Below are 25,474 nucleotides of genomic sequence, written 5' to 3'. Positions count from 1 at the left end.
TCTATACCCAAGACAACCCCATCTTGCCCCTTGTCAACATTATAATTGTTCAATTTTTAGTCACATTTCTTTCCTTCTTGAAAAAAACATGTATTACCTTTTGTATTCAAGCTGGAAAAGAAAGTAACCATAACTATATTTATGGATGATGGGAGGAGTAACCTACAAGTTGATGTCAAAAGGTCTAACAATTTACTTTAAAATACCACCTTTTGGGGCTTCCCTGGTGGCGCTGTGGTTGAGAATCTGCCTGCCAATGCAGGGGACACGGGTTCGAGCCCTGGTCTGGGAAGATCCCACATGCCGCGGAGCAACTAGGCCCGTGAGCCGCAACTACTGAGCCTGCGCATCTGGAGCCTGTGCTCTGCAACAAGAGAGGCCACGATAGGGAGAGGCCCGTGCACCGCGATGAAGAGTGGCCCCCACTTGCCACAACTAGAGAAATCCCTCGCACAGAAACGAAGACCCAACACAGCCAAATTAATTAATTAATTAAAAAACAAAAAGTTGCAAAATGTAATTTAAAAAAATAAATAAATAATAAAATAAAATACCACCTTTTTGGCTGTATCTTTTTTGGCACATGAGCAGACAAGAAATAGTCTCTAAACAGGCATATTCACCAAAGGAAACGACCAATTCCTGACAAGAGTAAAAGTAAATACCTCCAGAGGAGCTGGTTGGTATCTGCTGACAAAGCCTTGAAGCATAAGGAACCCTTCCTGCTACCACTCTTACCAGCACTCCCGCAACAGTGAGAAACTTAAACAAAAGGTAATGACAGCTCTCATATACTGGGCAGTTACTATTAACAGACACTGCACTAAACCCTTTATATACAACCCTATGAGATGATGATTATAATCCTCATTTTATAGATGAGGAAACTGAGTTTAAGTTTCCCCAGATCACAAAACTAGTAAGAACTTAAAGTGGAATTCAAACTCTGGTATATTTTACTTGAAAACAAGCCAGGGCCTTGGCAGTTCTCCGGAGCATAATCCCTGACTTTTTTCTAGTACTACTCACTTACCATAGTCTCAATTTGGGTAGTGCAAAACACCTGGCAATAGTACATAAAGTTCACGAGTCTACATTTTTCCATGTAGAGAGGAAAAAATATTCAGTGCCCACAGTTTATGTCTGATACTTTGCCACATTCTAGAATTGTTTTAATGGTTGGTCTCTATTAAAGCATTATTATAACCCTTTTGAGCTAAACATGTGACCACAGGAAGGATAAATTAGAAGAATACTTAAATAAAAATTAGCAAAAGATAATATAAAATAAACCACTATCATAGATTATTAGTAACTGGAAAAATTAGCCTTAAATCCAAATCAATGAAATATGCCAGATGTGTTGTAAATCATGTAGGAAGGAAGCATGTCTATGAATAATAAAACATTCAAATAACTTTCTTATAATTATACTGTGGAATATTACGTAATCATTAAAAGATATGTTTCCAAAGAATATTTAATGACATGATACAATGATCAGAATATGACTGCCAAGAAAGCAAGATACTAAACTATGTATTTGATATTAGAACAAATTATAGGGGCAAGGCACTGTGCTAGGTATTGGAATTACAAAGTGAACAGGACAAGTGCAAACCCTAGTGCTGAACTACTTACTCTCCACTTTATTCTCTGTGTGACTTTAAGGCCTCCAGGTGTTTTAGATACCAGCTTTTCCTCATCTCCTCACAGTAGCTTTTCCTCACCATTTTATACAAAGTAGCTGCTTCTTCTCTCTCTCTCTCTCTCTCTCTTTTGTTTAAACTCGTTATTTTGTTTTCTGTTTCCTTCCTTTCTTTTTTGTCTGTGTCTATTGAGATAATCATGCAGTTTTGTCCTACATTCTTTTGATAAGGTATATTACATTAGTTGATTGTTTCAAAGTGAAATAATCTTTCCTTTCTGGGACACATGCCTAAAACTGATACCATACTTACTGGTGAAAAGACTGAATGCTTTCCCCCTCTAACACTGGGGAAAAGGCAAGGATGACCGGCTCTAGCCACTACTATTCAACACTGTACCAGAGATTCTACTCAGTGCAATCAGGCAAGAAACATAAAGACATACAGATTGGAAAAGAAAAAGAAAAAAAACTCTTTATTTGCAGGCAACATGATCCTGTACGTAGATTATCCTAAGGAAGCAAATAAAACAAAACAAACAAACAAAAAAGCTATTAAAATTAAGAAAGTTTCGAAAGATTGTAGAATACAAGATCCATGTATAAAAAGTAATTGCATTTTTATATACTAGCAAAAAACAATCCAAAAATGAAATTTTAAAAGTTCCCCTCACTCACAATAGTAGCAAAAAATAAAAGACTTATGAATAAATTTAATTTAAAAATGCAAAAGCCATACACTTAAAATCCAAAACACTGTTAAGAGACATTAAAGGTCTAAATAAACGAAGATCCATTCCACGTTCATGGATGGAAGACTCAGTATTGTTAAGATGGCAATTCTCCCCAAATTGATCTATCAAAATCCCATCATGCTGTTTTTTGTAGAAATTGATCCTAAAATATATATGATAGTCTAAAGAACCTAAAATATCCAAACAATATTGAAAAGGCAGATTAAAGTTGCAGGACTTCACCTAATTTCAAAACTTACATAAAGCTCTAATAACCAACACAGTGTGATACTGGCATAGAGATAGACATTTGGATAATGAAACAGAATAGATAGCCCAGAATAAATTCTCACATTCATGGTCATTTGATTTTCAACAAATGTGCTATGGCAATTCAATGGGGAAAAAAGTCTTTTTAATAAATGGTGAGGGAACAGCTGGATATTCACATGCAAAAATAAACTGATAAATAAGTATAAACATTTACCTCACAACATACAAAAACAGTAACCCAAAACAGACCATAGCTCAAACTGTAAGAACTAAAACTACAAAACTTCTAGAAGAAAGCATAAGGGAAAAAAAAAAAAAAAATCTTGTGACCTTAGGTCAGGGAAAGATTTCTTAAATATGACAAGAAAAGCTCAATCAATTAAAAAAATGGACTTCATCAAATTCTCTAAAAGACACAATTTAGATAAAAGACAAGTCCCATAATGGGAGAAAATATTTGCAAATATTTTCTCTATATATTCTTTATCATGTATACATGATAAAGAAACGGTATCCAGCATATTAAAAGCCTTAGCCCTCAAGAATAAGATGATAAATCAATTTTAAAAAACAGGCTAAAGATTTGAAAACTCCACCAAAGATACATGAATGTTTAGTAAATACACAGAAAGATGCTCATCATGACCTATCAGAGAAATGCAAATAAACCTACGAGATTTCATTATACACCCACTAGAATAGATACATATTTTTTTAAAAGACTGAATAATTCAAAGGTTAGGGAGGATAGGGAGAAACTGAAACCTTCACACATTGCTAATGAGACATAAAATAAAATAGCATAGCCTCTTTGGAAAACAGTTTGGCAGCTCCTTAAAAAGTTAAACATACAGTTACTATACAACCCAGAATTCTTACTCCTAGGTATAAACAGAAGGGAAAACTTATGTCCACACAAAAACCTATATATGCATGCTTACAACAACATTATTCATAACAGCCAGAAATTAGATGCAACCTATGTGTCTATCAACCAATGAATAACAAAATGTGATAACATTCAATACAACGGAATATTATTCAGCCATAAAAAGGAATGAACTACTGATATATGCTACAATATAGATGAATCTTGCAAATTATTATGCTTAGTGAAAGAAGCCAGTTACAAAAAAACATGTGTTATATGATTCCATCTATGTGAAATGTCCAGAATAGACGAATTCAGAGACAGGAAGTAGATCAGTAATCACCTAGGGCTGAAGATGGAGGAGGATAGGAGTGACTGCCAATGGGTATGGGGTGCCTTTTAGGTTCATGAAAACGTTCAAAAATTCAATGGTGGTGTTGGCTGCACACCCGTGTGGCTATAAAGAACACTTTAAATGGGTAAATTTTACGGTATGTAAATTACCTCAATAAAGCTGTAAAAAAAAACACGATGATTAGCTAGAAATTATTAAAATATCAAAAGTAATTTCAGAGTAGAAACCTGGACTTCTAATCTGACTTACTTGCTTTTGAGCGTGTCTGACATTTCATCTGAACAGGTTTTAGTATTCAATTAATTGTAACTAAATATAAATCACATAAGAAGATCAACTGTGTTTTTACACACCAGTAACAAACAGAAAATAACATTTAAAAAACATCCAACAAGAAAATGTGTTTAAAGAACAGAAGTAACTTGTAAATATTGCAAATTCTATATGGAGAAAATATTGGAAGACATTATTAAATGCAACCTAAATAAATGGGATGACATACAATGTTCCTGATAGAAAGACTCAATACTATAACGTGGTAATTCTCCTCAAACTGAACCAATACATTGAATGCAATGCCAATCGAAATCCAAAGGTTTTATAAGATGATTCTAAAATTTACAACGGGACAGCAAAAGCCCGTAAGAGACAAGCCATCCAACAAGAAAAAGCATACTGTACAGAATGTGCTCTACCTATATGGAGACTTATTTTAAAGCTTTACCCCATTAAGTTAGTGGGCTCCTGGAAAAGAGACAAACTGACCACTGGAGAAGAAACAGACCTTCACACATAAGGAAAATGATATTTAATAAAAGTTGCATTGCAGATCACTGAAGTAAGGAGGAATCATTCAATAGTGGTGAAACAACTGGTTATCCATTCGGGGGGAGAAAAAGAAATTGGATCTCTACTATATACTATATAAAAAATAAATTCCAGAGGAATTCAAGTTTTAAGGAGAGAAATCAAGTCTCTAACATTTTGAAAACAAAATATAAGAGATACCTTTATGAACTCAGAGTAGCAAAGGTTTTCTCAGGACATAGAAAGGGTTAACTATAAAGCATATGATTAATAACTTCAACTGCATCGTACTTAAAAACTTCCATTCATCAACAAATACAACAAAGAAAAAGATAAACTACAATACCACAAAGCACGTTGCCAAAAAAGATTTTGGTATCCAGAATGTATGTGTGTGTGTGCGTGTGTGTGTGTGTGGGGGGGTAATAACATTTTAATTAAAAATGCAAAGGGGCATCCCTAATAAGGGGAGTCAGAGCCCAAGCAGGATGAGGCAAGTGTCCGTGGTGGAGGGAGGGGACAATGTGGCGTGGGAGTCCACACCCAAGCTCTGGAAGGGTGGTTTAGGGTGAGCAGAACCCTGCATGGCAGTGGTCCAATGATGGGTGTCAACGCCTGATCAGGGTGCCCATAAAGAGATGCACGATGCACCGTGCTGTGCAATGTAGGAATCCAAGTGGGGTGAGGAGGGCTTCCACATAAGTGGCTTTGAAGCTCAAATAGAACTGTGGGGTGGTGGAGGGAGACTGATCAAATAAGTAAGTAAATTTAGCATAACAATAGGCAAGTTTCCCACTGTTAGAGAGGAGGTACAAAAAAGGGAAAAAATGTGGTTTAACTCTATAATATGGGAATGAAATTGGAGGTAGCAGTATGGTCGAGGAATGACATGTCAAAAGGACACAGAAGCCAACTTGAAGGGGATCCCACCGGCTAACTCAGGGTAAGATGAGCATCAAAATAAATAACAACAGTAATGCATTATAGCTCATTGAATAAAACACAGAATCATGTGCTCACAGTGATACAAATAAATTAATTAATTAAATGAGAGTTTGACCAGGACAGGGATATTTACAGTTCCAAAGCACCTTCACACAAAATAATTACTAATTACAGAGGAAAAATGAGTAATTTCACAGTAGAGAAACCTGGCCAACATCCTCTGAATCAAGTAATCCAAGTGAACTTCAACAGTAATAGGTCAAAATGAAACCAGGTGCCACCTTACAAGATGAGAAGAGAAGACAGTGTAACATCTGTGATATTCCTGCCAAATATTCATAACCTACATCTACTCATAAGGTAACAGCAGACAAACCTAAAGGAAGAGACATTCTATGAAATAACTGGCCTACATAGTCTTCAAAAGTGCCAAGGTCTTGAAAGTCAAACAAAGGCTGAAGAATGGTTTCAGATTGGAAAAAAAGACTAAAGAGATGTGACAAGTAAAATGCAAGGCGTGATTCTAAATTGGAACCTTTTACTATAAAGGACATTATTGGGACGACTTTTGAAAAGTGAATGAGACCTGAGGATTAGATGGTAGCAATGCATCAGTGTTAATTTCTTGATTTTAATGGTTTTTATTGTGGTTTTTAGGATAATGTTCTTGTTTGCAGGAAATATACACTCATTTATTTAGGGGCGATGGAGCATCAAATCAAATCTTCAGGGGAAAAAAATGTATCTTTACTGTACTTGCAACTTCTCTGTGTGTTATTTTAAAATCTTAAATTTAAAAAAATAACTGCATTTAATGTACGATCTTAAGTACATAATGGACAAAAGACATGAACAAGCATTTTGTGTAAGAAAAATACCAATGTTGAGTATCACATGAAAAGATGTTCAACCTCATCAGCAATCACAGAAAAACAAATTAAGGCCATAATAAGATGCTATTTTGCAGCCTCTAAATAAGTAGAAGTTAAGAAGCCTGACAATTCTGAGTTTTGGCAATGATCTGGCTCAACAGGGGGTTCTGATACATTGCTAGTGGAAGGTAAAATGGTCCAAAGACTTCAGAAAACAATTTGGCATTATTTCATACAGTTGAACATTCTCTATGCTTCTACTCTTAGGTGTTTCTCCTCAAGTCTTGCACATGTACACCAGTACACATAAAAATGATTGCTGATACACAGACACATCTGTATCAATGTATAGATACAGCAAAATAGATATATCAAAAATGAATAAAACAAGCAAACAAAAACCCAACAACAATAACCCAGATGTCCACCAAAAGGACAGAAAATAAATTCATACAATGGAATATTACTCAGCAGTGAAATAAATGAACTACAATTACATTCAACAATATAAATAAATGTCCAAGAAACACAATGAATGGGAAAAAAAAGTCTCAGAAGACTACACACAGTATGCTACCAATTTTACAAAACTTAAAAAAAAGTAAAATTAAACAGCATATTATTTAAGAAACCATGTGATAATAAAAAGAAAGTAAATGATTAACACAAAACTGAAGAGTAGCTGGGGGGTCAGGGAGGGCAGTAAGGGTAAAGGTATAGGCAAGGAGAGGCACAATGCTGACAGACGCAACTGTTATTAGTAAAGTCCTGATCCCATGCTGGTTGGTGGGTTCTCGGGAGATCACTTTGATATTGTGCTTCATAATTTAAATATATTCCTTGTTTATATCATTCATGTTTACATAATAAAAAAGTAAGCTGCTATAAGAGTTTTACTTCGACAAGAATCTTGTTTAGGTAAGCATCTTAATCATTTGCACACATGAACAAATGCTAACTACTAGGCAATAGATTTTGCAAACTCTCCTTTTTTTAAAAAACAAAAGCAAAGGAGAATATAAAGAAATACACTCTAAAGAGCTTGAAAGCAAATTTGTAGATTAAAAACTTATAGCTTGGTCGATCAAAGAATGAGTCTAATTCATATCTACCATCAATTTGGTCGCAAATGAAACTAACATAAGTGCTTGCTTCATTACTGTAAATTTGCAGAACTCTCTCATGAGAGATGGTCATTTTGCAAAAATTACTTAACACGAGAAATAGGTAAACTGAAGTAATTCAGTACACTTCATGTTCTGAACAAACAGATTTCCCCTCTAAATATACACATTTCCCCTCACGGGTCATATAGGCCAAAGGTCGTATATTCAGCATGATTGGCCAAAAGTGTGATGAGAAAAGCATAATCCATTTTAAAGAGCAGTATTTCTTTGCTCAATAAATAATTTCGTGTATTTATTACACAGTACTTTTATCTGACAAAACAATTATAATTTGTTTCCTCAACAACCTCACATTATGGATAGGGCACATTTGATCAAGCGATGCCTACTACTTCATGTCCCATAATTTTTTTAAAGTTTTTAAATAAATTAGAAATGATAATGTTCTAAATCAAACTTTCTACCTAAATATTTCTTGAGCATCTATAATATGAAAGGTACTTTACAAGGTGCTTCTCAGCATTTTATGTGATGCACGCAGATTGAAAACCGTAGCTAGGTGCGGCATCCTTATTAAATGTAAATAAGTGCAATAATCTGGTTAAAAGACATCTTGGACTAATTCCTCTTCAAAAGAAAAGCCATTTTGACGGATAAACTCGCCTAAGGTATACTGTACTGATCTTTCTCCTGACTTGGATCACTACTGAATAACATGCCTGGGCATTAGCTATAGGCTGCACAATACTGAGGAAGTTGGGGTGTGGGAGGATAACCTGGACAGTTAACAGCAGAACGTCTTTAGAAGGATCACTTATTGCATCATGTTCAGAGTAAACAGACATACTCTAAATCCGTATCATTGGTCCTTGTGGTGTATTTCTTTTTTTAATGTGTATTTTTAACATGATTTGGGGCTTCAAAACTGAGGTACTGACTCAAGGAATAAATATATTTAATAGGCAATTTTTGAAACTAAAATATAGTAGGCACTAAATAAATGCTCAGTGTATAGATGTTTCTTTGAATACTCTATTTTAAAATTAGTTCCAGTGTTTCCCTGTATTTGTTCAATGGAACGTAAAATAGTCCTGCCCCCGCATAACACTTTTATTTCCCCCTTTTGTATTCTCTCCTTATTGCTGTTGTTTGAATATATATACATTTTTGAAGCCTTTTCCTGTTATTAATGGCCAAAGTCATCCTTTTAAAAAATATATATTGATCTGTCTTCAAGAAATATATATATACGTAATTGTTTATTGGACATCTCAAATTTAATATGTCAATAACTGAGTTCTTGTTCTTCCTAATCTCAGATAATATCAACTCCATTCTTCTAATTGTTCAGGCCTCAAACCCTGGCTGCCATCCTAGAGGCCTCTCCTCTTCTCACACCTCACATCCAATTCCTCAGCACATTCTGTGGGCTTTCCATTAGAAATATTCAGAATCCAACTATTTCTTACTGCTCCCATCCTAGTCACCACCATTTCTCCTCGATTATTACAAAAGCTTCCTAACTGGTTTCCTTGCTTCTGTTTTTAACGCCCCTTTGGTTCATTTAACACAACGGCCAAAGTGATTATGTAAGAATGTTACACTGGATCACTCCTCTGCTCAAAACTGTCTAGTGGCTTCCCCCTCTGACCTCACTTCCTGTGATCCTTCCTTATTCACCCCACTCCAGCCACAGGGCGTTTAACTAGAACACTCTTCTCCCCAGAGAGCTGCATCATCAGCTCCCACGCCAACTCAACCTTTACTCAAGGCATCTTCTGGGTGAGACTTCCCTGGACATAATCTGAAATTGCACGCACACCCCATCCCAGACCTTCCATGTTCCCTTCTCTAATTTTAAGTTAGCACTTGTTAATAAGAGGTCATGAAATTGAATTGCTTTATATTTTTGTCTATCTCACCAATAAAATGTAAGCTCCAAGGGGGCAGCAGTTTTTTCCCCTTCTGTTCACTGCTCTATCCTCAGAGCCTCCCCCTTTCTTACTGGCTGGCAGAACACCTTAGAAAGTGAATATTGATTAGGTCAAGCTGCTTAAGGCAAGTAATGTTTACTCTGCCAAAAAGGGGTTTAGGCACAGGCCTATGATACAATTATGGCCAATGAAGTTTACTAGAAAATGTTTCTCCCCACTTCAAAAAAAAGTGGCATGGAAAAATAGCTATCTTGCAACCATGAAGAGTGACATTGTCAAAACACTCAAGATGGCAGAGAAGAAATATGGAAAATACCTGTGGGTCCTTGATAACGTTATTATGACAATTAATTAACGACCAGTAATCTAAACTTCCTGCTGAGTGAGACATAATATACTCCTTACTGTTTAAGCTATTTTAGCAAGGTCTTCTATTACTTATGTCTTAATCAACACAGAAACATTTTTCAAATATTCAGTTTCCCGAAATGTGTTAAGTCGAGCTACAGTGAAGATGGATGTGGGATGTTTTCTCCCTTTTCTATGCTGCATGCCTAGAGAACATGTCATATGACAATAAACAAGATCTCTCAATGTGAATCATATTTCCTCATAGGAATGACTGTATAAACAGTGCGTTTGTTCTTAACTAAGAATTGAAAGTAAACATATAACCAAAGCAAAGGCATTCCGAATACAGAGCTTTAAAATACTTCAAATAATAAAATTATATTCTAAACCACTATATGCCTAGCCAGATTCTGCAAAACTATTAGTGCTCACCCAAAGAAAGGAAGAAAGGGAAGGAGAGAGAGAAAATTAGATGGTAAGAAGGGAGGTGAGGAGTTCCCAAGGCCAAATAAAATCAGATGATGAATTAAATAAAATAATTATGCTTCCTTTGTGTGTGAACACACACTGGAAGGCAGCTGTGGGACACCTTCATTCATTTGAGATGCACCCCTTCATCCCTGATTGGAAAAGAAGGTGGGTTGACAGTCAGTTACAGTTTGAGTCAAAGGGCTTAGAGTCATCAGGTTTTGCTTTTTAACTCAAAGCCAACCCATTAGTCGTTAACAAAGCCCAAACTACAGCTATTCAAAACTAATAACTCTTCATGTTCTCAGTATAACAACCTACCAAACCTTTTATGCCTCCTCATAAAAGTCTTATCAACTGAAAATTCCTATAAGGTAAAATCCCTATACCATTTAAATAACTTACTCTAGACATACTGGGCCCAAAATAGAGGATATAAAAAATTAACTTTATATAGAATACACTTAACTCTATCCTAAATATTATACCTATAATATATGGTAATTATATAATTAGCAATCTTTTATTAGCTGTCATTTTAAAAAATTATTGGATGAATTACAGCTCTAAATAAAATTATTGAAAGCTGTTGAGAAAAGCAGAGATTTCCTTTAAAATCTTCTCACCACATTTTACAACAGTAAACAAAAGCAATACAAATTATTGTGTTGGTGAAACTTCAAAAAGTAGTCATGAATCAACTTAACTGAGGGCTTTAATGCAGAAAGTACATCTGATCATCCTAGGGTTGACTATTACTGACCTCTGGTACAATCTTTGCCTCTTCCTGCTCTACCTCGTTTTTTCTTTGGGTCACTCCACATACAGGAAATGAAACAGGAAGGAAAGCAGATGCACGAATAAAGACTGGATTAAAAGCACAAAGCCATGGAGTGACCACGAAAATGGATGCTGTCGTAGGCCATTCAGGGTGCTATAATAGAATACCATGGGCTGGTATTCTATTATAAAACAACAGAAATTTATTACAGTTTTGGAGGCTGGGAAGTCCAAGAGCAAGGTGAGGGCGGATTGCCTGGGGAGAGCCTGTTTCCTGGTTCACAGACAGCCATCTTCTCACTATACCTCACACGGTAGAAGGGGCAAGGGATTTCTCTTGAGCCTTTTTATAAGCATTAATCCCGTTCATGAGGGCTCTTCCTTCATGACCTAATCACCTCCCAAAGGCCCCGCCTCCTAAAACCATCACCTTGGGTGAGTGGGTCGGAGCGCTGTTAGTATTCCAACATATGAATTTTGCGGGAGGCACACATTCAGACCGTAGCAGATGCAGTGTAAACATCTATTTTTACAAAACATAAACTAGGTGCCATTTTTACTACAAGAGATTCAGAGCATTGTAGTATTTTATTTTAATGTAAGTCAACTAAACGTTATACAAATAAAAAAGCATTTACTCCCAAAATTCCAACATTAACCATTCAATCAAAAAAAATTAGGAACTATATTTCCCACAAGTACTCAAGGCCGTGTCCAAAAGTTATCTATCTGTGGACTAAAAAGAACAGCTAAAAATTACTACAGACCATGTGCCAGGAACTGCATTGTGCTTTCTACGGTTTAATTCCTTTAATTTTCAAAACAACCCTATAAAATTATCCCCATTTTACAGATGGGAATGCTGAGCCTTAGGAGGCAAGATTACTAGCCCAAAGCCAACAGTCACTAAGTACGTGGCAGAGGTAGGATTCACACTTGTTCAAAACCATCACACACCACAGTGTCTCAATCCTTGTCAAATTCAATCCACTTACCTGTAAATACTGCTTTGACTTGAATATGGTTTTCTAAAGACTTTTTAAAAGCCACAAATATATTTCTATATTTTAATGACTCTCAACATGGAATGCAAGTTTTTAAAACAACTATTTGGAGGGTTAATTCCCAGCTATTATGATTAAGTTTTATTAACTAGATGGCAAATAATACCAGTTATTGACAACAGTGTTAAGTCATGTATTATCTCCTTTAATTGTTACCTATAAAATAGATATTATGTAACTTTACGGATGAAGAAACTAAGGCTCAGAACAGTGGAGTGGGTTGCCCAAAGTCATGCAGCAGGTGAGGAGTACACCATGATTCCAATTCAGGTCAGTGTGCCTCTACAATGCATTCCACAGACCACTGCCCAATAAAGGCTCCACCATGGCAAACCAGTTGCCTTGGTCAACTTGTCTCCTGATCATTTCACGAAAAACTAATAGTCTATTTTTAGATCACAGTCAAATTTTCTGCACCTAGAGCTATGCTGAAGACACAAATATATATACTAGCCCTTACTGCCCCCACTAGCCTCTTTAAATAAAAATACATTTCTAGGGTAGACTAGTTTCTGGCAATTTCTATTAACACATTCACCAAAAACGGTTGACCCTTGTTTGGAACTACATGGGTCCACTTACATGTGGATTCTTTCCAATAAATATATTGGACATTTTTTTGAGATTTGTGACAATTTGAAATAGTTTCAGACAAACCACCTAGACTAGAAATATCAAAAAATTAAGAAAAAGGTATGTCATGAATGTATAAAATGTATGTAGATACTAGTCTATCCTACAGAGGCATAAGGTGAGTGATATTTAACATAAAATTAATAATGTGTTAATCTTCTGTTTTATAACTTTGCCTTCAAAGAATTACATTACTGTACAGTATGCTCCCCGAACATGAGTGTAATACGGTATGCCATAAAAATTTTATAAGGATTCATTCATTAGTGTATAGGCTGGGCTGCCGTGAAACAACTGTATTGATTACACTAGGCTACCATAAAGTGACCACACTGTTCTTCTTCATTATCAACGTATGAATTGTTATGTCTGCAAATAAATATGAAATTTTCACATGATCTTTTCATGTTTGATGTCTAATGTTAATAAAGCATACAACATCTACAACGTTTTACATCATATAAGACAATATTGACGTAGGTACTGACAGACAATTCATCTTAACAGATGATGTAAACTTAGCATATGGATGAATACAGCACAGTACTATGCATTTTCTCTTCCTTATGTTAATAACATTTTCTTTTCCCTAGCTTACTTTATTGTAAGAGTACAGTACATAATGCCTTTAACTACAAAATACGTGTTAACTGACTATTTTATCGGTAAGGCTTATGGTCAACTGTAGGCTATTAGTAGTTAAGTTTGGGGGAAGTCAAAAGTAATATGCAGATTTTCAAATGCACAGGTTGGGGGGCTGGTGACCCAACTCCTGTCTTGTTCAAGGGTCAACTGTACACTGTTTTTGTTACTACCACAGCATAAGCATTCTGAATGTTCCTTCCTGGAATAAAGCCTGTTAAACTTCTTTGCAGGAAAATCTGTATGACTTTTTAAGTAACAAAAAGCTGAGGAAATGTTGATACTTTAAAATAAAGCTTGACCCAGTAAGAACTGGCGCTAGGTCTTTTATCTTCTTGCAGTCAGCAAAAGTACAAATCTATAAAAATTCAAATAGTAGTTAAGGGCATGCATTTTGAAGTACTTACACGTGGGGTGAGTTATTTCACAAACTCATACGTACTGAAAAAATGTTTTTAATCTGGATATGTGAGCAGAAATCACTTTTAAAACCTATAAATGCTATACAGTGAAAGAAAAAGCAAGTCCATGTGGGGTTTTACCAACTGTTCTTTGGGGGGGAAGTTATTACTGGCTGTTACGCACCTTGCTAAAAATATCGTTCAGATGCATTCAGAAGCTGCTGTTTCTAACCTTGTATTAATCTAGATCTTTGAAAATCAAATGATGGCCAGTTTAATCACCCAGCAAAAACAAGCAACTGTGTATGTGGAGGGCAGGATTAGAGGAAGTGGAGAGAACTGGGTCAGTAGGCGGCAGATGTTAACTGGTTCAAATTTGAAAGGCGTTCAAAAGTATAGACCAGAGTTTATGAAAACCCTTAAAGTGGAGGAGAAACAAAGAAAGAAAAATGCAAAATGTGTGTAAGAAAAGATCCTAATTTAGAAGGGTGTGCTATTGAGTAAACAGTGGTCATCCAAAAACTTATTTCTTTTGAAAAATATAGAATTAACAACATTGTCAATAACATGTTATCTTTCTAGAACGTTACATTGGTGACAACGAACTTTATTTCCTCATTTACTTTGTGGACTATTCCTGTGATGTAGGTTGTATCCTCCTTTTTCAGATCAGGAAACTGAGGCTCAGGTTAAGTAATTTGCAAGCAGTCCCCATGGAGAGCTACGGCTCAAATATAAATCTTACGATTCTAAGACCAGCATTTTCCTCATCACATAGTGAACTGTGGCCATGATGGTGGCAACTCTTTAAGTGTCTGCGTAAGAGGTAAAAGAGAAATGTATCCCTTGGGTTAATTATTGTTTTTAATAAAACAAAGGAAGAAAACAACTACTTCTGCCTTCTCCCAGGAGAAAATGGGAATCCTATCCCTAATAAATGTTTTCTTTTAAAATACAAGCTTATAAGCTAGTGACTAGTGATCATGTGATAAGCCTATCAGAATAAAAATCTAAATGCTGAAACTTGAATGTCTTAAATAGTTCACATAGATTTATTTCAGACAATTTTGGTGGAAAAAAAAAAGCATGATAATCTTCATTTTACATTAAAGTAACTAAGAGGAAAAGACGTTACATTATTTTGTAGAAGACTTAAGCTAAAATAATAGTATTCTGTGGTCACCAGACTAGGTTTAAATTGGATGTGACTTTGTAACAAATACTGTCATGACGTTTTCACCCTTAATAGAAACTCATGGGAGTACTTAAATAAAATGAAAATGTTATCCATTTCTTATTTCCTGAAATTACCGTGAAAATGGCAGCTTAGCATGAACTCAGTATTAATACAAAACCTCCATGCACATATTTTTAATACACTCGTCAGTGTAACTTTAATAATTTTCACTGTCAGGTTATATCTATTTCTATTAGAATAAACACAGACTTTCTTTCAGAATTTTTGTCTGTAATATAAAGTAAAAGCAAGCCTTAAAAAAAAAAAAAAGGCTTAATATTTTCTAAACTTTATACCCTAGGTAATAAAGTAACGGTTCTCTATACTGACTGCCTAAAAGCATCCAGGCGGCCTATAAGGTTAACTTCCCAAGCCTCTTTAGTGGTCCAAAGAATGTTATCCAAACTGCACATCATATTTTCTTACGAGTAAGGAAGACTCAGAAGCCACAATCATTGCCTCCTCCTCCTTACAAATTCAGTTTGTGTTACCACTCTGTGTCACCAATATCATACAGAGAACCATAACAGGCCCACATTTTCAGGGCCTATTTTATGTGTGATGACAGCATTCGTGGTTTAAGATGCTGGTCTTATGAAACTCATCTCCCCCTGAACCTCAACCTACCTCTTCCTTTAAGCTAATTTACAGCTATCATCCAGGTATGCATGACATTCAGATTTTGTTTTTGAGGGGAAAAAAATCTCTGAAAGACAGAAACTTCTTCTATTCCAAAATACTGTTCTTAGCACCAGAACTTATCCCCAATCAAATAAAAAGCTTTTCACAAATTCAGTCCTGTTTAAAACCTGCACTAGCCAGGTAAGCTATTTAGTTTTAAATACTCCTAGGAAATAGAACTGACAGGGATGGGGTCACCTTTAAGAAATTTATGGAAATCTGTGAAAAGATGCCCTTCAAAAACTGTATTTAACCCCAATGTAATTCAGTATGAGGAATTAAGGATCAATTTTGGAAAGTTAACAAAACTTTTAAATTCATTCATCTTTGAAACTGTTGCAGTCCAAAAAGGTAACTCATTACGTTCACCAAAGGCATCTGGATTTTTGTTCTTGTTTCAGATGAACAGTAAAGAGATTTATTAGAATACACATTCAGCTAACATTAAATCAATCTTGCCATCATTCAGGTAAGGAACATTAAAACAACATTCTGTATATTTCACATTAAGTTAAGCCAAAGAAATTTATATACACAACAAAATACAGTTTGGGTATTATCACAAACACTTGTATCAAACTCTGGAACCTACAAATTTCTGACATACACGCTATCATTTCATCTTCACACAAACCCCATGCAAAAACTACTGCACAATAAGTTTAAATAACTTGCATAATATACAATGAATACAGGATGAATTTTTAAATCCTTTGCTTGTCTCTAAAGCTCCAGGGTATACCCTGGAGTTGTTTTTTTCATCAACACTTCAATCTATCACCCTGTATCACCCTGTATATGGGAGGCATCAAGCTGTGCTTTGTAAATCACAATTTTATAAAAGATATGGTCCCTTCCCTTCAGAAGTTTACAATCTTGTTGAAAAGACCAATACAATAATGTCATGTGAATGGTACTCATCAACTACTGAGAGAGTGCAAGAGGGCATGTGTTCCTTTCTTTAGGGTGATCATACAAATCACTGGATGGGTAGTGTTTTGGTAAAAGAGAACTAGAGACAGAAGAAGATCACAACACATCTGAGATGAAGATGGCAAAAACTGTGGCAGTTTAAGAAGTGTGCAATTAACATGCTCAAGGATTAGGCAAATGGAATATGATGCAGGAGCTGGGTAGAAACAGGACTTGGCCTTTATCTTGTGGGCAAAGGTCTTTGTGTTCAGGGTAATGATTATTTCTTCAGAAAGTTTTATTGTGCTGTAGTGTGTAGAACATATTGGATAATAAAAACTAAAAGGTAAAAGACCAGTTAGAAAGCTACTACAGTAACTGTCTAACAAGTATGAAGTACTAAAGCTTGAATTTAGAAGATGGAAGTGGAAAAAGAAAGAAATCAATCTCATAATTCTTCCTGTTCTAATAAAAATGATTATAGAAATAGTCATATACATGGTCGCCTGCTATCATGTGCTGAATATATAAAGGCATAATATAAAACCAAAACCTTGCAAACAGACTTGCAGGAAAGACTTTACGTAAGTCATCTCATAAAGTTACCTATCCTATAATGGAATAAACATTTATAACATCTGCTTTGAGTGTATTCTAGAGTAGCAAATACCATTTCTTAATACTGCAAGTCTTTGATTACATTTTTATGCTATTTTAAAAACATTTATTGTAGATGACCCCAAACTGAAATTTTCAAAAACTACAATTAGAAAATATCTGTATAAAACGGAACGATAACCTATACTTTACTATATAGAAACCACTTCTTAAAAACCACAAGGTCTGCCTGATTCATACTAATTTTAAGATACCAAAATACAATGAATGTCTCTATATTTTACAGAAACACAGGATATCTCTTATAAACGTATTTCTCAAACTGATTACCAATATTTTATGACGAAATGGAAAAATGCACGTATGTATACTCCAAAGATAAATTACCTGACCATAATATTACACTCTATTTGTGGAAAACCTCATGTTTACATATTACTTTTAATAGGGATATACATATCAGTTTGACGAATAAACTACTTTCAACTAATTCAAATTATCAAAATGTATTATTACAAATATAACTGAGGATTTTTGTTTTCTCTTCCTTTAAATATTCCCTGCCCCAGAAAGTCCATAAAGGCAAATTTTCAGGAGTGAAAAATAGTGTATCTTCTTCATATATTCAATAAATATTTAGTCAATAAATACTTATGAGCTACTTCTAGATGTCCAGTGTTCTCTTAAACCACTTTATTGAGGTATGACGTAGATACAAAAAGCTGTACATATTTAAGGTATACAACTGATGGGTTTAGAGTTAAGTATACATTTGTGAAACCATCACCATTATCAATACCATAAACACATACATCACCTTCAAAAGTTTCCTCCCACCCTCTTTTTGTGTGATAGGAACACTTAACATTACTCTTAGCAAATTTTTAAGTATAAAATACACTACTGCTAACTATAGGTAATATGCTGTACAGTAGATCTCTAGGACTTGAGTAATTGAAAGTTTGTACCTTTTGACCAACAGCTCTCTGTTTCCCCCTCCCACACTTCCTGGTAACCACCATTCTACTCTCTACTTCTATGAGTCTGATTCTTTTAGATTCTTCATATAAGTGGGGTCATGTAGCATTTATTCTTTTGTATCTGGCTTTTTTCTCTTAGGATAATGTCCTCTACGTTCACCCATGTTGTCACAAATGACAGATTTTCTTTTTTTTTAAGGTTGAATAATATTCCACTTTATGTAGATACATTTTCTTTACCCACTTATATGTGAATGGACATGTGGGCTGCTTCCATGTCTTGGCTATTGTAAATAATGCTGCAAAGAAATAAGAATGCAAATATCTCTTCAAGATCCTGATTTCACTTTCTCTGGATATATACCTAGAAGTAGGATTTCTGGATCATATAGTAGTTTTATTTTTAAATTTCTGAGGAACCTTTATATTGTTTTCCATAGTGGCCATACCAATTGATGCCCAGAATTATTCTAGGTTCTTTCAGATATATCAGTGACAAACACAACAGAAAAAGATTCCTGCTCTCAGAGCACTTTCATTCTAGAAGGGGAAAACAATCAATAAACAATTAATTTAAAATATTCATAGTATTTTAAAGGTGACAAGTGCTGTGGAAAATGAAAAGAGAGTAGAGATGCAGCTCCCACTTTGAGTGGAGTGGTCACCAGCACTGGCCTCATCAAGAAGATGCCGCGGCCTTATCAGCTAATGCAAGAACTTTAGTTTTACTGTAACTGAGGTGAAGGGCTTTTATAAGCAGAGGATTGATTTTCTTTTTTTAAAAAATACCATGTACTATTATAACTGGGTGTCAAAAAGTATAGTTGACTTCATTTAAAAGGGAGGAGGGAGTGCTATTAAAAAACGTGTTGGTGGGAATGGCTATAAAAAAACTACCTTATATCAGGAACCCAAAATAACCACTAACACATGTGATTATGGCCAGTATTGCTTACTGGGCTTTACCGCTTATGACAGCCCGCCACACATGACCATTTTCACAGACTAGTAGTTCCTTATTCACATTCCAAATTCTGAACACTAAAAAGTTTAAAGCAAACCAATCTGGTAGCAAAATCTGACCCAAGTTCACGTGAGACAACCGACAGCTCTTGCTACATCTCACTTGGCAAATATATACATGAAGAAACATTAACTCTCAAAATCTAGGTAAACTTTAAATATCCTCATTGACGAAGTCATAGGTACATCTATATGTATACATACAACCTTTCTTTAGCTTCCCTATTTTACTCAGAAGATAGTGGGGTTACATCATATGTCAATTTATCATATTAAAAAAAAAAAAACCGAAAAAACAAACTAAAATTCTATCTAGCATATAACCTCGAGGAAGATGGACGATGTTGATCTGTTGTTACAGATTGTGATTTTACAGTTTAAAGATATGTATTTTTCATACAAATGTCCTGTAAACACTGGCTAACTGCTGTATCTCATGTTCAACCAAAAGCAAAACAAAAAAAACAATGTTATTTATTCCAGCACTGAAGGAAACAGGCTGTTTGAGACCTACTGAAACATACTATATAAGAATCTGCATGGCATCTTTCTACTGAATTTTTTAGGATAATTTTAACTAGATATGAATTAGACTAAAGCACTATCTTTAAAAAAATCTGAGATGTAACTTTATAACCATGCTGTCTGCAAGACACAGGTGGTTACTGAGTACTTTAAAACTGACTAGTCTGAACTGCGATGGGCTGTAAAGTAAAAATACACCCTGAATTTCAAAAACTTCGTATGAAAAAAAAAGAATGTAAAATATCTCATAATTTTATACTAATTAAGCAATGGAATAATAGTTTTCAGACGTTGGGATAAATAAAATATTGTACTAACTTCACTAGCTTCTTTTTCCTTTTTTTAAACATTCCTACTAGAAAACGAAAAATTTGAGCTCACATTATATTTCTATTGAACAGCTCTTCTCTATAATAAAGACTGAGAAAAAGATTAATACAAAATTTCTCAAGTACTTACATTCTAGAATGAATAATTTCACTTTAGATCACCAAACAGAGTAATACAAACACAGATAAAGGTAGCAAGAAACATTCATCAGAAACTCAAATGCATCTACGGTTTTAGATATTCAAAGAGGTATCCAAAAAATTCAACAATAAAGTAGAAGTCTTCATTATATGATATGTCTAATTTGTTTCAAAATCCATTTTCAGTATTTCCTTAGCCATAAGTATGTATAGGAGGGTTCTATGTCCTATTTCCCTTCACTAGAGTTAGGGTAGATCTAAGTTTCATGAACCAAACACATACCATAATGGAATCAGAAAACAGACAACTTAACTTTAACAGATGGGAAAATTTCATAACTCCTAAAAAACAACTTTAGAGTTTATGTAAAGTTGGAGAAAAGTCCATTGCACAATAAGAACCATCATTAGTAAAAGATACACTGATTGACATTTCCTAAATATCCTTAAAAGTGCTCCAAGTACCTATTTACTGAAGTTAGACATATATATACTCCACCACATAGCAGTTCCATTCCTGTGCATAGACTTATCAGAAATGAATGCTTATTTCTATGAAAAAATTTTAAAAAAGGTCATAGCAGCCTTATTTTAACCCCAAACTGGAAAGATATTCAATGTCCATTTACTGTAGAAGGGATAGATGATGGTATAATCATACAATGGAATATATACGACTGGGTGGGGGGAGAGGGAGATGATACACACATGGATGACTCAAAGACATAATGTTAATCAAAAAAATCAGACATAAAAGAGTTCATACTACATGATTCCAATTGTATAAAGTTCAGTAACAGGCAAAACTAATCCAAGATAAAAGATGCCAAAGACTGGTTCTTCTGTTGGGTGAAGGCAGTATTGACCAGGAAAGACACCAACAAAGCTCCCGGGGTAGAGTGTAGTGTAGTTACGCAGGGTACGCTTACGTAAAAAATCTCTGAACCAGCAAGTAAGAGCGCCAATTTAACTACATGAAGTTAGACTTCTGTAAAGTGGTTTTTGTTTTTTTTTAAATATAAGTAACTTTTTTTTTTAAAAAGGGTCTGACATATCATGAGTTATTTTCAAAAGAATTACTTAAAATCAATTCTTATTCAGAATTTACACAAGAATTTTTCTACTCAACTCTACAACTAAACTTAATTTCTTTGCCATTTTTTATTAATAAAAACCAGTAATCAGTTCAATTCTATTCAACCTACTCTTAATTTTCAGATTATCTGATAAATTTTCATAAATGGATAATTCCCAATGTCTTTAAAAAGTGTAATAATTTTCTCTATAACTAATAGTTATGAACTATTTGAATGTTTATGTCTTTAGATATGTAATTATAATAGTTAATTCTTAGTTTAAAAAGATAACTTTAAACTCCACAAAATTCAGGGTTTCTGATCATATCCTTTCTTTCATTGATAAAGCATACATAAAAATTAAATTTAGTATTTGGGAGTTCACTAGAAGTCCTTTTACAGTCCTAATGTGTTTACTTAGATTTCTTATTTGCTTTTACCCTCCCCCTCTGACAGGAAGAGGGAGAAAATGCTGTTTTGCTAATAGTGAATAACCTTGAACATACAGAGTTCAATACAATGTTCTATGGAAATATAAAAGACTATATTCATCCAATCCTAGAAACTCACAGTGCTTGACAAGTGATTATTTAAGAAAATTTGTAAAACTGATTTTTGTGTCATTTCATGTGAATATAAATCATGACTATCCAGTTAATAGAGTAATATGTACTCAAAGAACTTGACCTATTCACTACAACTTTAACAAATATATTATCTTATTAAATGTATGTATGCATTCTTCCTTCATCTGTGTCTACTCCAAGCAAGACAGCTGCTAAGTTTTATAAAAGACAAACACAAGACTTGTGGGGAGGTATCAAGGTGGACACCAAGAAGGAAACCCTGGGGCATGGCTGAAGGGAACTGTGTTCACCACTGACCTCAGCCAGATCGGCTGGTGTATCCACACGGGGTCTTGGGGTTGTAAAGGACAGAAACACAAAGCAGGTAAGTTTCTCAACTGACAATCTTAATATCCTTCCTTCCTAGTAATACATCACATGTCCTGAGACTCAGGGTCTATTAGCAAATGAATTATTATGCTGCACCAATCTAGACACATGTGATGATGCAGAGGGAACTTAGCAGATGGATGTTCAGAGGCAGAGTCAGGTGACCTGGGTGAATATGTCCGTGGGCTCTATGGAAACACAGATGGCAGCTGGTCCCTACGCTAGAAGGTAGAACTGTCATAGGCAGGAAGAACTTTAAGACTGCCTGAATGTTTAATGTATATTTCACATGGTCTTAGATAAACAGAAACTTTTTATAACTCATTTTCAAATCAAAACATTCTTTAAAAAAGTACTATGCTGAAAAGGTAAAATGTAAATACCTCAGATGTTTAAAAAAGGCAAAACTGGTTCCATCTAAACCAGATTCCTTTTACTCACACAAAATTCATAATTTACCAACACTGAAATGTATCCCTCTCCTCTGTTACAAATGTCAAACAACTAGTTTATCAATATCTGAAACTTAAGAAAACTAAACAATTAGATATGGCATAATACTCTTTCTTTCCTATAACTGAAAAGGCTTAACTACATTTTAAAAAGTGGAGCAGTGAGACAAAGGACAATACCTTCTGGATGTGTTTCTCCCAGATGTTAAAATAATGGATCCTGAGGATAGAGCTTAAATTGCTCACAATCCAAACACTCTGAAAATTAATAAAAATAAGTGTTACTTCAAGTTGCATCTTATCTCAAAGAATTTCAATAGCACGTTTCACAAACAACCCTTAACTACTGACTGAAAAACAAAATCTGAAAAAATGACAAAAAAAGATGTATTGCAAGTAAAAAAATTCCTAATTATACATGTTTTCCTTGGGCATAGCTGTTGATCACATCTGATCAAAAATACGCATTACAAAATTATTTATACCCAAACACTACTTATCTGTCTCTACACTGCAATAAAGACTATATCACCAGTTCTCAAGTGTGTGAGAAGTTAATGTCAATGACCAAGAGGAATTCTGATCAAGGATTCTGGGAGAAAAAGTATTAGAATTATTTGGTAGTCAACACAAGAACTGAAACACCTCATTTTTTTTTTCTAGACCATTAGAAACAAAAAAATGTTAAACTTGGAATTAGAACCTTCCTAGATACAGAATGACATCGACATGTGGACAGTTTATACTTTTAAGAACAAAAGAGTGGGTGAAAAAGTTTTAGGCCAGCAAGACCCAGAGTCCACACTTTAACACTGTGGTGGCCTTGGAAACTGTATATTGACCAATAGGCCAATGGACAGTGAGACCAGTTGGTGATAAGACAGGTATGGTGCAAACTCCGAGATTCCACCATAGCAGCATTCCACTCGTATCACCCACTGCATTTATGTCTGGTTTACATTTTTAGAATTCTCAATTCCTATCCCACAGCCTATGATTGGTTCTCAAGGATTATAGCTTAGCCTCCAAATAAATCCATAAACCTAAACCTTAAACTCCCCAAATAAAGTATTTTTCATTATCACTTAATTTTACCAGTTCCCTTCAGTCTCCTTAAAACCATATATAGATTACAAATTTCTTTGAGTGATGCTTCCTTAACATCCTAGGGAGGCAGGCTGTTCAACCACTCTGCCTCTGGGTCACTTTCTCTGTATCCTGCTTACTGTTATTCTCCCTGTGACTGTGAGCCTTGCATTCATCTTTGAATCCTCCAGCACCTAGCATGGTGCAGGGCATAGAGCTGATGCTGAGTGAAAGTCTGCTCTATGAATCACCGAATCTGAGAGACTCTGTCAACTAATATACCATGCTGAAGTAAAAATAATACCAGCAAAGGGAAGCAGGTAGTTATATGAGCCAACTACAATGAAGAATACTCGCCTTTTTAAAAATTTCATACTTCATACATACACACACACACACACGCACACTCAATTCTCATTCTCGCTCCCTCTCCGCCTCCCTTCTTTCTCTCAGTTCTTCATTAGCAAGACTCTCCTGGTATCTATGTCAATACTCTCCCAACGCCTACAATCAGCCGGCTGGTGGCAGGGCTCCTTTCTGCCCAGGTGAATTGGGATTCTAGCCCTGCTGTCTGAGGTCCTGCACCAATTGGCATGGTAACTGGACGTTAACACAAACCCTCTAGGCACACCATCAGCAGCTCCTAAGCTACCCTCCATCAGCAGCTGGGAATGTCACTTATATGTGTAAGTCAAAAATACCTAGAATGATAACTAAGGCAGAATATTCCTAGAATTTTATTAGTAGACAGCTGGCATTGCCTTAAAATAGAAAAAACAAACAAACAAACCCTGAAGAGACCTAGTAGTGATTAAAAAAAAAAAAAGCCTTATCATTTCCTATTAGGACACTACTTTTTCAGCAACCAAATAAAAACATTACCAAATCATTTTATGTAATAAAATTTAACCTTACTTTGACCTTCCTCATAAAGCAAACAAACCTCTCGATCCAATAAAGCTCCATCTGAACTATGTAAGATGATAAGCAATACCTTAATTGCATTCATTTACATGACTTTGAAACTATTCTGAGCTGAAGTCACTGACTGCAAGGTCACAGAATACAAAAAAGTAAAATGTGTGCAATTTACCAAGGAGGAGGAATGATGCACTTGGGCAGTGGGGTAGACCTTCTCCCTCCCTCATCAGGAGACACCCAAAGCTCAATGCAATCAACAGGTGCAGCCATCTCTAACATCTCTATCTGAAATATATCATACATATACACACTGATTTTACAAACATACATATAAAATATAATAAGAATATGTACTTGGTAAGTCCGCCAAATATTATGGTTTTCTTATTAAAATCAATCTCCCTGAACAGAGGCAAAGGGCAATTCTATGCCTTAACAGCATTTAAAATCAAAATATGAAATAGGGCTATTACTTTTTCCATTGTTTCATAAAAATTTCTAACAACTAAAATTCAGGTTATAAAGCTGTAACAATTTTTAGGACAAGAACTGCAAACACAGGATGTTAAGTATACTAAGCATTTCTGCTTTCATTTTTCATAACCTAAGCAAATACTCAACTAATTTGCTTA

The 25,474-nt window shown here is 35.0% G+C and overlaps 1 protein-coding gene across 4 annotated transcripts in view; it reads right to left on the bottom strand.

Annotated features, from left to right (window-relative positions):
* Window positions 1-25,474, bottom strand: part of NRIP1 (nuclear receptor interacting protein 1) — a 94,618-nt gene that overhangs the window by 52,974 nt on the left and 16,170 nt on the right. For 3 of the 4 annotated variants that reach the window (XR_014326198.1, XM_082839028.1, XM_082839030.1), the window contains exon 2: window positions 23,016-23,093. The gene's annotated coding sequence lies outside the window, so the exon portion shown is untranslated. Of the gene's footprint in view, window positions 1-23,015; window positions 25,183-25,474 lie in introns of those variants that run through there. The other variant, XM_082839029.1, reaches the window with a different exon arrangement.

Source organism: Leucopleurus acutus, assembly GCF_964270905.1.
Source record: "Leucopleurus acutus genome assembly, chromosome: 5".
Classification (NCBI taxonomy): domain Eukaryota; kingdom Metazoa; phylum Chordata; class Mammalia; order Artiodactyla; family Delphinidae; genus Leucopleurus; species Leucopleurus acutus.
The sequence above is the reverse complement of the archived record's forward strand: the minus strand, read 5'-3'. Positions and strand labels throughout refer to the sequence as shown.